Source organism: Pinus tabuliformis, chromosome 4_2 (assembly GCF_031772625.1).
Source record: "Pinus tabuliformis cultivar Carrire ecotype Pingquan chromosome 4_2, CPIR1, whole genome shotgun sequence".
Lineage (NCBI taxonomy): Eukaryota > Viridiplantae > Streptophyta > Pinopsida > Pinales > Pinaceae > Pinus > Pinus tabuliformis.
Window position 1 is genome coordinate 361,760,593 of NC_142304.1, and position 21,377 is coordinate 361,781,969.

Genomic DNA, 21,377 nt, shown 5'->3' on the forward strand with positions numbered 1-21,377 from the left:
ATGGTGGGATCTGTGCAACATACAACCTCATCTCCACATATTCTTCAAACATATATCAGTCACCAACCTTTAAATGTTTTCTCAATTATAACAAATATTGAGCCTTTCCCAAAATTCTGGGGCCAGTTGTGTTATTTATAATTTTGTACACCATTGACATAAACATAGCAATGTAATAAGAGAAACCTTCATTATGTTCTTTGCACCTGACAATGTTAGTCCAATTCACCACTGTTCATTTTTTACTTATTTATATCAACAATGTTTAGACCTAGATCCATGAACTGGTCTACATGTGCATATAGAAAAATGTAAACCATCAATGAGGGGAACCTAAAACATCCAAAAATGTTGAAATTAAGGAGCTGCAAGTTAACGTAATGTTCCCAATAAGTGGGAATATCCAACACAACATCATGTTGCATAATCAAATGGCAAAACCCTAAGGCTTGACAATTAACAACTAAGGTATCATATCTTCTCAATAATTACGAACAAAATTGATATGACATTCTCAAAAAAATGGGTTATGGGGAACTTTGTAGACTATGGTGGAAGCACAACATTTGGAGGTAAAGTAAAACCAAATAATTTGTTTTTATCTTCTGTTGTAAGGATTTGGTATACAAACATGAGAGATTCATCATTAATTGTTTCATACTTGTCTGACTAAGGAAAGTAGAAGGCTCGATGAATTAATAAGGAGGACACTTGCAAAACTTTCTCACCAATAGAATTCATAACATAGAATCTCTGGGGAGACAAGGACAAGGTAAGCCATCTAATAAATTCATGGAAAGGGTATATATAGGGAATTATTGTAGCACACATACCAGACTTAACCACTTGTAATAATACTTCATACTCAACTTGACTGATTAACAAAATTTGACGATCTTCCATTAGATTTAATCACAAATGGGATAAAAAATATCCCTTTCCATGTCCATTAAGGCCGGTATATGAGTATATGAACTAGATAAGGAAACCCTTTTAGCCATTTTTAAATTTATGTTTGAAGCAATAAAAGGTGGGTAAGAAATTTCAGTACCTAGGATCCTCGCAAGTAGTTGGTGGTGGAAACACTGTAATTGAAACCAACGTCTCGAGAAAAAAAGTGAATGAAGCAAAAGAATCGAGCGAAAATGAGGATTTTTGGATGATGAAGTGGGAAAAGTAGGAGTTATGACAATACAAACAAATAGGTATGGAAGAGTGACATGGAGGTATGACGTCTCATATGATGTATGACTATGAAGGGATGAGGTGGGGAGAGGTTGGTGATGTGGGAATGATGTGGAGGGATAACTCGCTTGCTTGCTCACACTTAATTTTTGCCGCTTGGTCGGATTGATATAATCCACTTACCATCCTTGGGGTCACCTTAGGTGGTAAGTGGTTTTATTTTGGTGTGGTGCTGGAGCAGATCATATCCATTGATCTCCCCAACGGTTGAATCTCGAAACTGCCCCTCGGGGGAACCCCTCGACATAGCATTCATTTGTTTTATGGTGTCATAATTTGTTCAAAGTGTGACTTGATTTAAGCCACAATGATGGAATTTTAAAGTTGCACACCTTCTAAACTCTTCATCCACTGCTTCATGTGTGTGTGGGATCACCCACCCCTTTTTAAAAATACATATGAATGTTGCCAAAACCTTTGAGCCTGTAACATTAGGCATACAATAAACCTGTAAAATATTTACAGGATACAAACTTAAAGAGTCCCATATTTATGCTTATTCTTCCTTTTTTCTTCTTCTGATTTTATATATATATAGATATATATATTCTTCTTTTCTTTTCTTGTTTTTCATTTTTTTTTAAGGGAATAGAAAAGTGAAATGGCTACAACACTTCCTATTTACAACATTAATATTGGGAACTTCACTAGGTTACTCTGAGCAACTTTGTTCCTCATCAGTCTACATTTTAGCACCAGTCAACACATCAAAGTTTCAATTTTTTCACAAGTTAATTACAAAATTATATATCGCTTTCATAGTCTCATTCATCTGTAAAGGGATGCAAATACATATGGTATGTACTCTCAAAATATTATAGCTGGTGAGGACTTAAAGGTATTATCTAATATACATATATATATATATATATATATATATATATATATATATATATATATATATATATGTATGTATGTATATATGTATCTATATATATCTATATATATAGATATATATAGATATATATAGATACATATATACATATATATATATATATATATATACATATATATATATCTATATATATATATATATATATATATATATATATATATATATATAGCTTCAAATTCTTCTTGAAGTTTGCTAAAATGTGTTGTGACGGTTGAATGTTTTTGGAGAGAATGTATATATTTGGTTGCAATTGAGTAGATATTTATGTTCTAGTAGCCAAAGTAGTCATCATATTATACTTCCATTAGACCTGAGGACTAGTGTCTGTCTTTTTTAAAATAAATTTTCTTGTGAAACAGTAGAAGACCCCTTCCCCGTTAGGTAACACGACCAAGTATATGGAGAGGGGAACAAAAATGTTGATCGATGAGATATTAGTGCAGGTTGTGAGATGCTGGCAAAAGATAGCATCAAAATAAGTGCAAGGGTTCCTGCTAAGGTGACATGCGTGCCCTCTGCCACTACTCACATCTTTCTTAAGGAGGTAACATTCTGTTCTACAATCGGTTTCATGTGAAAATGTCTTAATATGTTGTCTAATTTGGAAATTTTGGAGCTCTCACATCCAATAAGCTAAGTGATATATTATTCTCTCTGCATTGGAAGAAGGTGTTTATTAAATATTTTGGTGTAGCATGGTATTTATTTCATCAATTGAAGTCGTAGTAAAATAAGATTTTGGAACTGATAGTTGTGCATTTCTAGTTGAAACACTTTGAGGCCTTTATTTTATCTCTAAGAAAATGACTAAACTCAATGACTTCTTAGAGTTAATCAGCACACTAGTGGTGTCTATTCTTCATAGCAAAGAAAAAAACAACAAAACCACTCTTGCTGACATTCAAACATGTCTATAAGATGCACATTAAAAGATTTGATTTTTGCAGCTTAAGTCACAACTTTAGCAGGATGAGTTACAACCATGTAGTCATCATTCTGAACTAGTTTTTGTTCAGAAAAAATCTCTATTTTAGTTTGAGACATACTCCCATCAACTCCCTGAAAGTGATCAAATCAGTAAAGTTGAGGTTAACTCAGATCCAGTACCCATTTCAGGACTAGTTTTGCATAAAGGTGTAGAAGTTCAAACTACACTTCCCAAGCCCATCATCAGATCTTGGTAAGAGCTTGTCAACAACAAGCACAAAACTAGTATTGGATATGACAAGGATGTGTCCTTTCATGTTCTAGATTACTAAAGTCCCATCAAATTTCAAAGTGTTATAGTTCTTTAGGACAATTCATCTTCACCTATTTCTCATCCAAAACCACATATTGTTAGATGTTGACATTATGATAGAGTTGACCATGTGAAAGATAATTGTTTTGATCTCCAGCTGTGTGAGAAATGTCCTAAAAATACTAATCATTTAAGAATTTGATTCAGAAACAAGCCTCCTACAAGAACAAATATTAACCTTGGATGAACCGATTCTTGGAAATGGGCTTTAACAACTAAGAAGGCATTTCAGTAATCGTTCAAAGTCCATGCTTGAGTATTGACATGTCTTGTCATTTAGATTTCTACATCTTCTCACCTTCTATCTGATAGGGGGAGAATTATGGTGATCTAAAATATTCAAAGATACATCAAGTGAGCCTCGACCACATCTTAAGTTTGTTTCCTGATCCTAGAGCCACAATCAGCCATACCCAAATTCAAAGTGGTAGCCAGAGATAAAGAAATTCCCCATGAGAATTCCTTTGGTCGGTAGCCTTCCTTAAACCATCGTAGGTTGAGACCTCAAAGGTCTCCATTTTCAAAGCATTTCCTATAGTAGAAGACTTCAACTTCTAGTTATATTTGGGACTGTTCCAGGAACTACACTAAGTGTTCTAGTGTTGGTTGTCAACCTTAAACTACCACCAGTTGAGACTTCAAGTTCTTCAACCTTATACTATCATTTTAGAGATCACATTCAACCAATTGTTGGCATGCATCTCTTTGCATTTTTTGTATTTTAGATCTCTTCTTGGACTCATATATACCCCTTCGAATTAAGGGAGGGGAATGTTGTACACCTAATATACTAAGAATTATGGTGTGGAATGTGAACAATCATTGGAAACCAAGAGACCACTTGGGATATGAAAACCAAGGGTTGGAAAAGAATGTATTAATATATAAATCCTTTTAATAGAATGGATCTCATGATTACCTAAATTCTATCTACATTTTCATATGTGTTTAGCACTAAGGTTTGTGGAGGATGATGACAATGGGGCATTGGCAGAGGAGGTATCAAAAGAGGAATTGAAGGTTATTCTTGCCATCATTCAAAAATACAAAATTCCTAACCCCAATGGGTGGGGGATTGATTTCTTTGAAAGGTTTTATGATATTATTGGCTTGGGTTCGTTGGCTATTGTTAATGAATAAAAAAGGGAAGGTAGGTATATGGTGTCCTCCAACACAAATTTCATTTCATTACCCCAAAAGTGGATAAAACTTCTTCATTCTAGTACTTTCATGCTATTTCACTTTCCAATTGTATTTAGAAAGTTATCTCCAAATTTATTTCTATAATATTAAAGCCTATTTTTTCAAACTCTATTTGAAATGAACAATTTGGCTTCCTTGATGGGAGACTAATCAATGAACCCATTAGGGTGGCACAACAGAGTAGGTTGGATCATGTTTACCTTTCTAAGGCCTTTGAATGTGTAACTTGGATGTAAATTAGCCTTCTCTTAACTCTCTCAGGCTTCGAGATTGATTTTGTGAATTCGGTGATGGGTTGCCTTCAATTCGTCTCTTTTTCTATTCTAATGAATGGGTCTCCCTCACCATTTTTCCATTCCTAGTGAGGGCTAAGAAAATGATTCCCCTTCTATATTTTAATATTTTTATTGGTAGTGAATGGTCTCAATAGTATGGTGGTAGATGCTAAGCATATAGGAAAATTTCAGGGAATTGTTATTACTAATGCTCTAGCAAATACTCATTTCATTTTTGTTGATGATATTCTAGTTTTCTGTAATGGTGTTTGCAGTGATGTGGCTAACTTATTTGAAAGTATCAATATATTTGTAAAATATAAAAGTATGGTGATTAATGGCAAAAAATCCTCTATTCATCTCAAAACCTGGTAGATCATGAAATGATGAATCTTAGGAATAACTTTCCATTTCTTTTTTTCTAGAAATGGATGCAGGCCTAAAATATATGGGTTTCCACATGAAACAAAATTTCTACAAGGAATAATATTGGTCATGATTAATTTAAAAGATACAGACAAGATTAAAAGGTCGGAGCCTAAGGTGGCTATTAAGGGAAGAGAGAATTGTTTTGGATTTCAGTGGCTTGGATCCCTAGGGGAGTTTAGAAAGCGCTATAAGTATCCATTTTAAATTTTTATGGCATGGCTCTCAAGAAACTTTCATCCTTCCCTGGGTTAAATGGAATCGTGTTGCAATGCCTTAATCTCTTTGTGGTTAGGGTATTGAAAATATTTTCTGGTTCTCAAAAGCTTTGGCAATAAAAAGTAGTTGGGGACTCCTATCCATTCCCAACCTGTGGACTCGAGTGGTTTATCAAAAATAAATTCACCCTTACTCTTGAGTATTAGGTATGGTTGAGGATCATGCCTCATGTTAATATATCGATAATATGGTTTTTTTTTCTTAATTCACTAGACCTTATTGCTTGAACACTGGCCTAGAAGGTTAGAAATGGGTTTAATGTCAAATTGGGTCAGGATTCGTAGCTAGGTAATGGGCATGCCCATCACTTGACACAAGAACTTATATATTTTCTCTGAGATAGAAGTGTCTCAATACTTTCCCATATCAACATCCCAGTTAGGACCTCTATATGGCACCAAGGTTGGTTAACCACCAAAGACTTGCAAATTGATCAGGAATTTAGTGAGAATTGGAGGGGTTATCTTGATTCTATAGTTGTGGCTCATATCATACTTTCTAGTAATCAAAATGAGTTGGTCTAGGTTCACTCTCCAATAGGAATTTATACTCCCAATATGGAATAACTTCACCTGAATATGGTTATAGTTGAGGAGGCATAGGGGTGGTGCTGGAGAGGAGTGTGGAAGGTGAAGTTTTCAACAAAATATTTCCTATTCATGTGGTCTCTTCTTGATAAAAAATTTGCTACTTGGGATCTATTGCAGAGTGTTCTGGAGTCATCATAAGATCAGTCATAGATGGTGCTCCCTTTGTAAGTCTAATGTTGAATCCATATAGCATCAATTTGTTGAGTGCCCTTTTCTTGTCATATATAGAATTTGTGTAGCATTGTGTTTGGTCAAGGATGCACTTGGAAAGGCCCTTGTTTTTAGGATAAGTGGTTGTCTTGGGTCAAAAACAGGAATAATAAATCTTATAAGGATTTTCCTCTACTTATTTGTTGTGGCTTTTCATATGAAAGAAATAAACAAACTTTTCTTAAAAAAGCTCCTATCTAGATGGGGTGCCTGTTGAAGCTTTCGCCATCCTTTCTCATACTCCCTATCCATGTGTCTCTACTAGGAAAAGACTTGTGGTCCTAGAGGAGCCTGATAATATCTCTCGTGGGGATTCTTTGATGGGGCTTAGCAAGGGGAAAATATCACATGTGGTGGTGGTTTCATACTTTATTTATCTGATCGGTATTATTACAAAGTTATCCTAGGGCTTGGGCGGGGAACACAAAGTATGGATGAGTTGTTATCTTTCCACTCTTTATTTGCTTTTACTTGTGAGAAGGGTTGTGATCAAATCCGAGTGTTTGGTGATTCCTTGTTAGTTATTAATTTGGTCAATGAAATACAACAATGCCATTATTTTCACCTTTCCCACATTTTGGAGGATTTTCAGAGGATAAAGCTTTCTTCTGTATCTTTTTTCCAGCACTCATAATTACAGGAAGGCCTTCAATTGGATTGGAGGCTCTAGTCCATTGAGGAGGTTCTAAATGATTGTCATTATAGGGGTTTCCACTGTCCATTCATGGATGATTTTGGCTCTTAAATTCAATAGCTATATTACTCCTCTGTTTTTATCTTTATATTTTACATGTTGATGTCAGTTTTTGAAAATGATGTTGAAGCCTATAAGGTTGAATACTCTTTTATTTTGTTAGACTATATATGAGTTGTATTACTATGCTCCTTTTGAGTTTTTTGTGATGACCCCTGGGGTTGAATGTTGTAAAGATGTATTATCATGATGGGTGGATTGGTTTTATTTTATTGGTCGCTATAAGGATTTGGGCATATCTTCCATGAATACACACTTTGTTGTGTATATACAAAATTTTATTTTGTTAAATCTATAAATGAAATTACAGGTTTTTCCTTGCGAAAAAAAATCATATTCATATAGGAAAATGATAACATCTCACATTCCCCAATCTATACTAGATTTACTCTTAATTATTCCTAATCAAAGGACGCACGTAAATATTGTATGTTAATTAAAATTATAGTTTTACACAGTTTTGGTTTATAATTTTCATTCCATTTCTTGGGAAAAAAACATTAAACCCCTTTAAATACCTATGTATGATGAGATCTAATCAAACATGTTGTCACAAGCATTGCATCAATTCTAGCAGAACATGTGCCCTATAACATGGATGTAGATGTATCATTGATGATAGGAGCTATACATGAAACAAACTGAAATACATTTACAAATTCTTTAAAATATATGTTTACTAAATATTTTTCAATATGAATATTAAATACATAAGGTATCAAATTGTTAATGCCAGAAAATCGTACACATGTTTCCACAATCCAGAAGACACTAAAAGGTGTCCAGAAGAATGCACAGGTGAAGATTTTCCAACTGAATACATCATGAAGTTAAAAAAAATATCTCTTAAGTTCCGAAGTTTATAAAGGTAAAAAATGATGTCATGTGACTATTTCTCCAATAAACATGCATGCATGGAATATCCTTCAAAAGTTGTGTGGTTGCGCAAATGGATGACTCAGTGATTCAGGTCCACTCCACATGCTTGGGGTTGATTATCTGACATGAGCTTAGTCCAGTACAACAGAATTCAAGTCACCTGGAAGATATGCAGCCCTCAACGGAATCATCTTGTCCTACTAATCTGTCATTATCGTGCATGAACCAAGAGGGGACAAATGGATTTAAAAAGTTCTATATAAACAAGCCACGATAGAGCCAAAATATGAGACATTGTTATGCTAGCCCAATTTCTATCAGAGAAAATCTCCATTCCATTTTTGAAGCCAAATAAGGGAAGAACACTAGCATGTTGGTCATATTGGTTATAAGAAATTTGTCATCCTAGTGAGGAAAGAGAAATCCACCATTGGAGAGTCTTCATACTTCTTTGAGAGAGAGGAGAAAGTTGCAAAGAGATTGAGGAAAACAAACATGTTGTCACAACCATTGCATCAATTCTAGCAGAACATGTTCCCTATAACATGGATGTAGATGTATCATTGATGATAGGAGCTATACATGAAACAAACTAAAATACATTTACAAATTCTTTAAAATATATGTTTACTAAATATTTTTCAATATGAATATTAAATACATAAGGTATCAAATTGTTAATGCCAAAAAATCGTACAAATGTTTCCACAAGCCAGAAGACACTAAAAGGTGTCCAGCAGAATGCACAGGTGAAGATTTTCCAACTGAATACATCATGAATTTAAAAAAAAATATCTCCTAAGTTCTGAAGTTTATAAAGGTAAAAAAATGATGTCATGTGACTATTTCTCTGATAAACATGCACGCACGGAATATCCTTCAAAAGTTGTGTGGTTAAGCAAATGGATGATTCAGTGATTCAGGTCCACTCCACATGCTTGGGGCTGATTATCTGACATGAGCTTAGTCCAGTACAATAGAATTCAAGTCACCTGGAAGATATGCAGCGCTCAACGGAATCATCTTGTCCTACTAATGTGTCATTATCATGCATGAACCAAGAGGGGGCAAATGGATTTAAAAAGTTCTATATAAACAAGCCACGATAGAGCCAGAATATGAGACATTGTTACGCTGGCCCAATTTCTATCAGAGAAAATCACCATTCCATTTTTGAAGCCAAATAACGGAAGAACACTAGCATGTTGGTCATATTGGTTATAAGAAATTTGTCATCCTAGTGAGAAAAGTGAAATCCACCATTGGAGAGTCTTCGTACTTCTTTGAGAGAGAGGAGAAAATTACAAAGAGATTGAGGAAAAAAAAACCCCTTTTTCTGAGGATTCTTTAGCACCATAGCTCAAATAATTCTCTTCAAGTGTCTAAGATTCATCTGTTGTATTAAACCTCTAGTACTAGCAGTCAAAAAAGGGAGATTTTTTCATTATTTTTTTGACTTGTTTTCTCCATTAAGCATTGTTTATGTATTTACCTCTTTGTTTAGTTTATGTTTATGTATGAATTATTTCCACTATTTACAATGTTGTGTTTATTTAAGTTTGTCCACTAATAACACCAATTCTGCCTGTGATCCTTTGCGGGGAACAATCAACTGCTAAGGAGGTGTTTTTTGGTATAGCATTACCACAAAAACACTACCACATGAATGGCAACCATATTGTTATATTTTTGTCAATCTAAAAATTCTTTTCGCAGGACATTATCTCTACACAACCATCCTACAAGGTGCTCAACAACTCTCTGGAATTTTTACAGACCTCAGGGACCTGTTCTAAGCCCACAAAAGTGAAGTTTTCTTTTCATTTTCTCGCCTGAGAAGATTTTTCTCCGAAAGACGTGTGCACGCATCTATGTGCACTAAACTCACGTGGTCACCAGAAATAAAAAAGATGGAGCCTTGTATTTTCTCTTTTATCAAGTGATCGGAAGCCTTTAGTGAATTGCCTTCAACTCTGCATTATGTATTTTCTATTTAGTATCCATGGTTGATTTACTAGCCTCAATTGGTGGAGAAATTAGAGTATTTTTCATTTTGTATTTACAATACACATATAGATTAATTAGGGAGAAAAGTAAGTGGCCAAATTACACATATGTTTTTCAAATTATTTTGCTAAATTTTTCTGCAAATCCCATGGCTTAATTAGTAAAGAAGCAAGTGACCTATCATCCACAAATATTACTACTAACCAAAGCCTTTAGTTCTTCATTTTTTAAGACTAGGATCAAATGTTATTAGAGAAAGTAAGTAATTTTTGCTTCCCATGCGTCTCTTAGACAAACCTAGGATTGCATATGAAAACTTTCTTAGAAGAATTTGAATTTCCATCTCCCTTGTTAAACTCCACATAGTTTAATAGGAAAAGATTAAGTGGGACATAATCCACAATATATTTCTTTTTCAATGCAAGGAATAATCAACACTTAGTGTAATTAGAAGGATATTGTAAAGGATCACCACATATCTACATCTTATCACACTTTGTGTGGTGACTTGCATCACACACTAATCTTCCATACACTTTGTACTCAAGGGCATCCAGTTTACGAAGCTTTGGTTACTTCGTCTATTTTTTCTTACAAAATAACTTCATAAGTGAACTAAGTCTCCTTAAGAAAACCATAACTTGAACCAATTAAGTTCCCCCACAGGGGCCACTAAAATGTTTTTTATATTTCAGGTTAGCACCATTGGGGGTAGACATCCCATAAGTCGCCATGGTAATGTGACACCTTTGAAACATAGTTGTTGAATTTCTAGGGAGCTTAAAATCCTTCAATCATCCCACAAAAAAGAATCCTTGAGCATGGTAGAGACCTGATTCAGAGGGGGTTTAGCTTAGGTCTAGTGCATGTGGCACTCTTTGGGGCTACCTGACCCATGTAGTGCTTGGTACTGGTAACTGAATACCAAGAAGCTAAAAACTCGAATGCTCTCATGGGATGAAGGTACTTTAGTGGCCGAAATCTAGGGCATCCTTTCCCTATAGGTGATGGTCCAGGTAGCACTTGAGTCTTATTACCATTACCTTAGTTGATTCTTCAGTTGCTCGAAGGCATCGCCAATTCTTTTAGGACATTGCCTCAGGACCCATCAGAAGATATCTTTGCAAGGCCTAGTTACTTTGAGATTGGTAAGGACGATTAGGTCTACATAGGATATTTCATCATACACAACAAACAAAAAACATTTTTTCTTTTTTTCTTGATCCCATAGCTTAATTGTAAAAGGAAAATAACCATTTATATTTTTGCTTTGTTTTATGTATGTGATCTTACTGCATTGATAAGTATCCCCTTCCCTCACCATACACAAAGTAGTACACACTCTAATCGACACCATAGGGGACCCCACACCTCCCCGTCGATCTAGATTATTTTTAAACACCCCCCCAATACCAAGAGTTGTGCCAGGACTCCCACCATTTAGGCGTAAAGGACGTCACGCAACCACCATTATTGGATATTCCTTTATTGATGCATCTTTGCTCGGGACCCCTCCATGTCAAATTACACTCTTCAACACCTCAAAAGGGTCCCCACATTCTTCCCCTTTGAGGATCCCACACACCACTCCTTCAGATAGTCTGTGAGACCCATCAGAGTAGTTCTCCTGAAACATCCCCACAAAGGACCCCTTTGCACATACCTATCCAAAATTATTTCACAATGGAAGGTAACTTGGAGATCCCATTTTAGCTTCATTAAACCTAATGGATTTAAGCAAGCTAACCAATGACCCAACCACCCATGGCTAGAATTGGCTAGCTATTCCCACCAAGCTTCCCTCGGACATTCCAAAGTTCGAAGGGAAATAGGGCGAAGACCCAAGGCATTATTAGATTAAATTATGATGATACTAGTATCACTAAAAATACTAGTATCACCAACGATAATAGTATCACTGACTATACTATTAGATTACGACTATTTTAATGCACCCTGACTAGGCCTGTAGTGAAATGGTACATCGACCATCCTTCTACATCACACAAAAAATTTAGCTCATTAGCTACAACTTTCCTCACCTTCTTCTACCTCCCGATTTTCCATTATTTAGGTCCAGAACTCCTCACCCACTTCAAACAAACACCTGCTACCCACATATCGGCTCACATAAATGAATGACGAAAATGTCGTAGCCTATGAAAAACCTAGTTTGAAGATAAAGTCCTCTTCGACTTATTCTTAAGGTCACTCACATTGGAGATCTCCAAATACAAGGAAAATTCATTCCTGCGGATCGAGAAAGAAGGTATTAGTAACTCTCAACAGTTGGAGCTTATTTACACCCTTTCTAGGTACATTTATCATGTGCTTCCAGATGCTCCATGCCTACAAACTTATAGAGAGGTCTTAGGCACATTCAACACTATTGATGGATTGATTAGGTCCATCACCGAAAACCAACTTAGAAATAGCTACTAGTACCCTGGATATTCATTCAAGGGCCAAGAATTTGATGTTGTGCAAGATGCACCACCATTGCAATATACAGGATACTACCCTGATCAACCCACACCTATGCAAAATACGGTCAGCAGGGTTAACCAATATCATCCCCCTAATGGGGGACTCATATCCTCCCCTACAGGGAAACCAATACTCCTCTAAGCATACAGATGTAATGTCCTCTTCCCATAATCCATACATTAACCAGGGACAAGGAAACCAATATTCTCCTTTCCCCCCACAATAGTAAAATAACCCACTAATGCAAAATAATACAAGGGTGAATCTAGTGCAACCTTCTCTCACTTCACAGTAAAAATCAGAGGAGGAGCTGAATCCAACTAATAGTCCAAATGTTGTTAATAAAAATCCTAAAAGTAAGCTAAAGGGAGAACCAGACCAGGGGCTCAGTAACCAGCAACAAACCCCAAGGGCACTGGGAAGGGGAAAACCTAGCAGCAATCAAAACCAATGATCAACCAACAATAAATCACAGAAATAAAGCAAGAACAAAAGTCTACAGACTAATCATTCATGTGCTATTTGTGTGGAATATAGTCATTATACCCACCACTATCCTCAACTTCCTGCCTTAAAAAGGATACAAGACAATAGGGGGAAATGAGGTCAACAATATCCAATAATGCAATATCCCTTTCCCCATCAGGGAGTGGTTAACGCTCAACAACAAGCACCCTACTCTCATCTATCAAGAGGGAACCCCCATAAAAATCCTAATCATAAAATTTTCATGATAGGAGAAGATATCCTCCCGCAAACACGAAATCAAAGTTATGGATCTCCCCCAAATTCCAATCCATCCACCTTGACTCTAGTAATACCTACAGGGCCATTGGCCATTCCTATACCTTCTGTAAAATCTATGCCTAAAATGGTCAAAGAACTTTTACAATACGCGAGACATAACTCAAAATTTTCTCATAGCTACAACATAGTCGATGAATTAGCACAATAACCATCAACTATGTCAGCATTTGAGGTCCTTCAAACATGCCCAACCCAACGGAAAACCTTACTTTCTGCTCTAGGTGCGATTGACCCATCCAATTCTCACCTAATGGTCTTCGACTTAGATAAAGCTACTCCACAGCTACCATCAGCTGTTGCTTTCCAAATTCCAGTCTCAGTCTAAAAAATTAACATTCATTGTTGCATTGTCAACGAAGGGGCATCCACATGGATCATGTCCAAATCTGTTTGGTAGAAACTAGGATCCCCCGAATTCAGACCTTCAAACATTACACTTAGAGTGTATGACGGGTGCCCTTTTGCTCCTGTTTGCCTATTCCTTAGCATACTAGTTAAGTTGGTTCGAAAAAATGTGTTAATATACATTGAATTACTAGACGCTTAGTTGAATTACAAAATCCTACTAGGCCAAAGCTACATGTATGAGATTTTAGCAGTCACCTCATCGGTATTTAGAATAATGATTTCACCCACGATGGAAAAATCATTACTATCAATCAACTCACATACTATGAGAAGGAAACCTTGCCCACACTTGATGGTGTGTTACCCTTAGTCTCGTCTTCTAATGAGTTGATCACTACTTACACTGAGCTTAGCCCTGGCTAGTTTAAGCCATCAACACTCCTAGGGACATTCCCAGGAAACCCTCTAGTGATACAGGGAATTTCCCAAAACACCAAAGTACTAGTGTGCATGATGATCTTATCAAACACCAACAAAAACCATGAACCAGTTCTGGATGCTTACAATGAAGTTGTTACCAATACGACCTTCTTACCAGCAATAGGGGTCAATCCTATTCCTCCTCAGGAAAATGTGACACCCCAAACAATGCTTACTCAGTTAGTGCCCACACCATAAGAAGTGCCTAAACTGACACTAGTCAATGCAAAAACAAGGGATAAGAAAAAAGGTAAAAATGTGGAAGCTTCAAACACTCCCTCTTCTAGGGTCCGTCAACCTTGTGCATTATGTGAAACAGTAGGGAACCCCACCAACAGGTGCCCCAAGTTAAAAGAGCTAATAGCTCTTCTACATGCCCCAAAAGAGCCAGTGAACCCTCCTCCCCCTGTCGGAGAAAATAACACACCCACGCATCTTAAGGAATTGCGCACCAACCACACATGCACCATCTGCACAGAGTACGGGCATTATACTCATCATTGCCCCAAAATTCCTCAATATTAGGATGCATTAGGTGTGCTCACCCAATCTAATGCCACATTACTATCCACAGAGGATGGCTCCAAAAACATTTTTTTATGTTTTAAAGGAAGAAGATTCTTTCTCCTATCCCTCATCTGGTCCATCAACCTCCCACTATGATCAGAGGCAACCTAAACCAGAAACCACATTTCCAACACCCACTTGCACATTGTGCAACATACCAAATCATTTCATCAACCAATGCCCCAAATTAAGGGAATTTTATCGATTATATCTGGTACCCCAAGTCACTCAAAGCACAAGACCCAAGCATAGGCATCACACTTGTCACGTTTGTGTAGGAAATCATATTGTGTGTCACTGTCCCCATCTTTATTGATTATGTTCTTTATTAGGATTCATGCAGTGATTCATCATTGAGAATTACAATTTAGTTGGATCAGATACTGAACCATTAAATAATTCACCACCATCCGGGGATGAACCATCTAGGTCTGTTCTATGTGTGTTTGAGAAGAAACGGAAGCCAACAACAAGGAAAGGCCCCTGTCATTTCATCTCCCATCACCACCATCAATCTAGATCAAACAAAAAACAATCTAAATGCACCTGGAAAAGAAGGTCACCCATCACATGTGCCATATGTGATAAACCCAACCATTTGGTGAATGAATTCACAAACTGAGTAAGTAAAATGGAATCTTTCTCTTAGTGGTCCAAATTCCACACAAGAATCTCTCCAACCAAGATAAAATCACACGATGTTATTGTTGCATCTTCTCTCAATTCCACCACACAAGAAATTGTCAGTATCTTCCATGTTTTCGCGCAGCACAAGCAACGCTAAGGCCAACCCACACCAAATAGCCATGTCATGCCAATACCACGGCCCAGAGATGGATACCACCACATGATATTCCATATTGTTACAAGGCATAAAAATCCCATAGTATAAGTAGTACTGCCTCCCATACTATCTACTCAGTTAGTTTTCAACCTGTATGTGGAATCTGTAGCGATACCTCTCATAGCACTAAGGCATGCCCTATGTTACACACATTTCGACAGCTTAGGATTCAACATCAACATCCTATCGAGGAAGCTACTTTTTCCTCTTGTACACCAACTAGAGTGAAAGAACTTCTTCCCATACAGCCTCAACCCACCATAACCAAGATTCTGCCACCACCCAGTGCTGACGACACGCAACATCATATACGATTCATTTCCTCATCCATAGGAACCATGATTCATGTTGTTTGCTCATCATTTTTTGGTGTCAAGACCGAAAAATCCACCTCAACAGTGGTAACATCACTGATTGTGCAGAACCATCCAATCTACACTTTTTCATCCTCTCTTGGTTCTATGACATCAACCAACGAATCATATTCTTTCTTTTCGACCAACACAACCAGATCTAAACCTCAACTTCTATACTTGGTGCACACCACATCAACACTAGATAATATTTTTCACTTAGAAGAAGATATTCTATAAGTGATGATGGAGCTTGAATGTCCTTGGGAAACCATGTGCCATGGTTCATTTTTTATACTTGGAAAAACAATTGTTCCCGACAACGCACAAACTCGCAATATTTGCGCCATTGAATCAAAATATTTCCTTCCACCAAGGAAGATCGATTGGTTCAAAAATCCCATTCCAAAACCTGATTAATTTGAGGAATGGAACATATCCAGCATTTAGCCTACCATCAAGGTGAATATTTCAAACAAACTTGGAAAATTCGAAGAGATCTCCTTGGAGGTAGCATGCTCTCCAGAAGAAATAACCGCATATACATCCCTATTTCAAACATATAGGGATATTTTTGCATGGGATTACTTAGGAATTCTAGGTATCAGTCCCACCATAGTAGAACATCACATTAACACATGGCCTAATGTCCAGCGCATCTCACAGAAAAAACGTCAATTACATCCTTCTAAGGCAGCAACAATCAAACAAGAAATCGATAAACTTCAGAAAGTTGGGTTCATCTACTCAATTGATTACACGTCTTGGGTTTCAAACCTTATATGCGTCAGGAAAAAATAAGGCACCATTCACTTTTGTACTGATTCTAGGGATCTAAACAAACCATGCCATAAAGGTAATTATCCAATGCCATCCATCGACCAAGTCATCAATGCTTGCGCCAATCAGGAGGCCTTATCCTTCATGGATGGGTTCTCTGGGTACAACCAAATTCAGATTCACCATACGAATCAATATAAAACCACATTCACAACCCCTTGGGGTACATTCGCATACCAAGTTATGCCTTCTGGTCTTAAAAATGTTGGGGCCACCTTTCAGCGGGCCATGAACTACATCTTCCATCACTTCTCTTATCGCATCTTTGCATATCTGGATGACCTTATGGTATGTTCCAAAAAACGTTCCAACCATTTAGAGGAACTCTACCTAGTTTTTTAGAGATGCCAACAATATAACCTATGCTTGAACCCTCTCAAGTTTGTATTCTGTGTCAAAGCCAGAAGACTACTGGGTTTCATAGTTTCCCAGCAAGGTATCAGAGTCGACTATGTCAAATTCTAAGCCAATAAAGAGGTACCTCTCCTAAAGGCATTAAAATAGTTACAAATCTTGTAGGGTAAGGCCAATTTATTATGACGCTTTGTACCTGATGATGCTAATTTCATGAAAGGTTTCTTGTGCCTCCTTCATCAAGATATCCCCTTCTAGAGGGATCATCAAGCCCAAAAATCATTCAACGCTTTAAAAAAGCATTATCTCAAGCTCCTTTGATTAGCCCCCCTGACCACAAAAATACTATACCCTACACGTATCCACATCGAAGGTAGCCATCATCTGGGTATTAGTCCAAGATAGACAAAACAACAAGGAGCACGTAATTTATTACATTAGGAAGAACTTGATGAGCCCCAATTTTGGTACAATTCGGGCTCATTTTGGCCTATTCTCTCTGCTCAAACCATTCACTTTTTACTGCTTATGCATGCATTTCTTAGTTTATTCGTGTTGTTTGTAGGAGGAAGGGTAGACACTTTATCTATGTGACTAATGCATTATGATTTCAGGTTTTTGCATTAAAAGGGAGAAAAGACCACGTGAAAAGGAGGCAAGGAGACAATGAGGTGGCACTGCTGGTTTTTAGGAGAGGATGTCCACGGTCTTAGGGACATTCCTCGTGATTCCCACCAAGAACTCCGAGCTCCAATCCATCCTCCCTCCGAGCTTAGAAGCAGCCAGCTGTTCTACAGGAACAACAGTTATAAACTGCTCTACAGGAACAGTAGTTATGACTGTCCTACAGGATCTGTAGTTGAACTCTAGCTGGACAGCCGAGCTCCTAAAATCAAGGACACCTGTTGGATAGTCGTTTTGGCATAAATACTGAGGCCGTAGCCTTGTAGAGAAGCTTTTTGAACCTTGGCGTTACTCTCGTAATTGAAAAGTACGAGCTAGAGCTCAGTTTTTGTTCCTTTTTGTAAGCCAATTTGGCATGACATCAGATTATGAATAAAGAAGGCAGATTTTGATCTAGTTCTGAGTTTTCTCAAGGAGCTATAGCTCTCAGGTTAGGGCCCAACCTGAGAGCAATAGATCTCCTCAGTGTTGTAATGTGTTTGCATTTCGTTCCAGCACTTTGAGTTTGTTTATTTTCACATGCAATTCGGATTTCTAGCTTGTTAATTTAGCCGTTTTCATGAGCATAGATAGGACTAGTTTATGGTGATTTGCTTTCAGTGTTTAAGTTTGATAGGAGGATAGATATAATCTCTTGGAGCTCCAGCAAAACAGGTTGTAAAGGCTCACTGCCATCTCACTGTTAGGGATTGGGGTGTAGTCCATGACCAACCACCAAAAAGAACAGCAGTCTTCTCATCTCCATGCAAGCTGCAACATAAACGTTTTCATTGAAGATCTATTCAGGCATTTTTGACATCGATCCATACTGCACTTCCACGCATAGGTTTCATTTCTTGTTTTCCATTTCTGTTCATAGGTTTCATGGCACAATTATCATAGGTTAATGAATTTCTCGTTTTGATGCATAGGTCATTTGTTTCATTTACGCTGCTCCTTCTCAAACCATTTTCTTCTTCTTCTTCTTGATCTATCTGCAAGTTCTATTCAACCTCTGTCTCACTCATTTACCCTCCAACTCTCTCATTTCCCACATAGCTCCATCTCCTTCAACGTTCGTTGGTTCCATCCTTCCAATCATCAAACCATTGCATACACCCTTCCTTCATCTGATTTTCCAGCTCCTGAGCCATCATCAGGTCCATCTCCATCTCACTTAGCCTCCCACACCACTCCAACACTCCATCATCTCCCAAAACCTCCACGGCCAATCATCCTGTAGAATTGCACAGCCATCCTGTAGAAACCAGAGTATCCTGTAGGATCCCCTGCAGACTTCCTGTAGGAGGCCACTCACTTGGTTGCCGAGCTTCTGAATGTGAGGGACCTCTGTGGATGGATGCTAAGGATCCCTAGGGACCTCTCCTAGCCTCCCCAACCTGTCCCACGCTTTCCTTCCTTCTCTATCCCATCTGCACCACCAAACCCTAGTTAGCACAAAATCACAATCATTCCACACACTTAAAGGAAAAATACAAAAACATGTCTTTCATGATGCAAGTAGTTTAGATCCATGCATTTGCACATATTAGAGGTGATAGCAGCCTTGGTTGAAGTTTCATTCACACTCTTTGCATTGTAGAGGTTAGACTAGTTAAATTAGGGTTTCCTAGGTTTACATGCTTTGATTTGCTTTTAGTTCAGTTTGTCAAGTAGAGTAGCTTTCCTTTGAGCATAGCTTTCGTCCATCAGTTAGCAAGCTTCTTTTGAGAGCCTATAGAAGTTGGCTTGAGCCCTAGTGGACTTGTGCCAGCTGACCAAGTGACAGCTGCGACAAGAGCTAGTACTTGTGCATATAGCACCGTCGCTTCCAAGTTTGTACGAACTACCGGGTTGATAAAATGAGAGACAGGAAGCCCCAGGAGTTGTAGCATTATTGCTACAATACTGGAGCTCACCATATTTTTGGCGCCGTTGCCGGGGAAGCGTCAGAGTATTAGTAATTGTTGCTTTTCTTCTACTTTCGCACTCTTACTTCTGCTCAGTAGTTTATTTCATTTCCATTCTGCAAAAGTAGCTTAGCATTTCCTGCTTTCATAGATTAGCATTTCCTGCTTTCATAGATTAGCATTTCCTGCTTTCATAGATTAGCATTTCCTGCTTTCATAGATTAGCATTTCCTGCTTTCATAGATTAATATTTCTTGCTTTCCTAGATTAATATTCCAATTCCGCAATTTCATTTGAGTAATATAGTTAGTTGTAGATCACTTTGTTCCAGTTTTGCAGGTACCAAAGAAAAACGCAAAAGCACTCAAAAAAGAAAGGTCCTTTCCATTTCATGCCTCGTAGGAACCGAGATAAATCAGGCAAATTCCTACCCAACACCCCCACCACATCACTAAGTCACCCTTCTCTCTTCTTTGGTGACAGTGACCCAGAGGAACCTATAGGTGAGCATCCTGAGATATACCAAGACCCTATAGAAGAAGAAGAGTTAGAAACCACTCCATCTGAAGCCATGGCTGATAATAGGAGAGAAGATGAGAGAATAGAAGGAGCTTTCCCCATCCGAGAGACCAATGGAGATATGAAAATGAAAAACATTAGCCCCTCCGCCTTGCCTCACTTCCATGGACTGACCACTGAGGATCCTGATACCTTCTTGTTTGAGTTTGCTGTCCTTTGTAGAACTTATGACTATACTGAAGATGAGCAAAAGCTGAAGCTTTTCCCTTCCACTCTTAAGGATGCAGCACTATGCTGGTTCACGGGATTACCTGGGAATAGCATCGCTACTTGGGCTCAAATGCAGCAAGCCTTCAATACCAAGTATAGGGATTACTGTAGGTCCAAGGAAACCAAGGAAGAGATCTTTCGGATGACCATGGGAAATGATGAGTCTTTGGAGGATTATGAGGAGAGGTTCCAACTTAGCTATAAACGGGCCAGGTGCACACTTGACCCTGAATCCCTCAAGTTGGTTCTACTCCGAGGAGTCCCTGAAGATCTCTTAGACACCCTTCACATGTTAGCTGGGGGGGACATTTACCAACTTCCTTATGAGGACATCAAGACTGTGTTTAGAAATCATTCCAGGGCAGCTAGAAAACGAGGTAGAGGAAATCTCCTCTCCACTGGTGTCCCTTTCTCCAAACATGAGTTTACAAACCAATTAGAAGATCTTAAGAGTGAGGTGAGACAGACCATTGCCATGCAGCTGGACACATTCAGGATCCAGCAGAAGAAGGAAGAAGCTGAGAGAGCCTTGGCTGTCTTCTGTCCTAGGTGCACCAGAAGACACCCTAAGAACGAATGTCCATTGCATTCGGTTGAAGTGTGTTTCGTTTGTGAGGAGGACCACCCAACAAATCAGTGTCCAACCTTACCTGGATTTAAAGCCATGTACCAAGGAGCCGAAGCCCCCACTGAACCTCTCTACTTCATCAACCAAAGGAGGCCTCAAGGATCTAGACCTTATCAGCAGGGAATGCACGGGGAACCACAAGCTTATTATAACCCCAACCACTCGACTCCCATGCCTTCTTGGTGTCCCCCTGCTCATCCTTCTTGGTCCATGCCTCCTCCATGGTCTTATCCACCTCAGTACC